The following is a 1,077-nucleotide window of genomic DNA, read 5'->3' as shown; positions in this document are numbered from 1 at the left end:
TGTGTGTGTGTGTGTGTGTGTGTGTGTGTGTGTGTGTGTGTGTGTGTGTGTGTGTGTGTGTGTGTGTGTGTGTGTGTGTATGATTTGGTTCTGCTGTGTGTGTGTGTGTTTGTGCAGTTTTGCGGCATCCCTGATGCAATGAAGGAGTGGGCCCGGTTGGGAAGGGAAGAGTTCGGTTACTATGGCAACCGTAACTGAGTTTTGCTCGTCAAGAAAAGGGGGCGGGGCTAGCTGGCTGTGGGCGTGGCTTGTTTTTATTTTCAATGACAATTGAAGACGGAAGGTGATCTGAAGATTTTTTCCTTTTAAAAAAAAAGGTAGATGTGAGGGGAAAAATATAAATCTATGTCGTAGATGTGATTAATAACGTTTTATTTTAAATATTGTATTGTTTTGTAGTCTTTTGTTTGTTTTTCTGAGAATGGAAATCCTCTTTTAGCAGCAGGTGTGCGTTGATTAGATTTCATTGTAGACACCTGGCGCCATCTTGTGGACATAGATGTGAACCACAACATTTTAAATGAACAATGCATTTATTATTGTTAATAACCTAATATTCCGTTATAGGTAAAACTAAAAATATTAAAAGTTTCTTTCCAGCTTAGAGATAAACTTTTAATATTTTTATTATTAAAGGAGCTCAAGTATGGAGCTGGATGTAGACAGAGTGGGACTTTTGTCTGCTGTAGTTTGGATGTTATTCCTTTATGTTTTGGTCAAGAAAAAAGAGCAGAGTCGGATAGTAAAACCTTCAGCTGTAGCTCTGCCAGAGAAATGCGGGATCCCAGAGGCTTTGCACCAGAATCAGGTTGTTCTGTCTGGGAGCCTGAAAAGCTCCACCAACCTGGGGAGCCAAGAGTAGAGCAGCAGGTCCTCTGGAGGTTGGTCAAGGGATGGATGGAGGGATGGAGGGATGGAGGGATGGATGGATGGATGGATGGAGGGATGGATGAGTGGAGTGTTGTCTCACTACAATCTCACTACAAAAAAAATCTGATATTAAAAAAAGATATAAATGTCTCCATACTTTTACATTTCTGCCTAAACCCATCAGATAAAACACATTTCTAATGAGTT

This window comes from Poecilia reticulata, linkage group LG19 (assembly GCF_000633615.1).
Source record: "Poecilia reticulata strain Guanapo linkage group LG19, Guppy_female_1.0+MT, whole genome shotgun sequence".
In the NCBI taxonomy this organism is placed as follows: domain Eukaryota; kingdom Metazoa; phylum Chordata; class Actinopteri; order Cyprinodontiformes; family Poeciliidae; genus Poecilia; species Poecilia reticulata.
Note: the sequence above shows the minus strand (reverse complement) of the source record.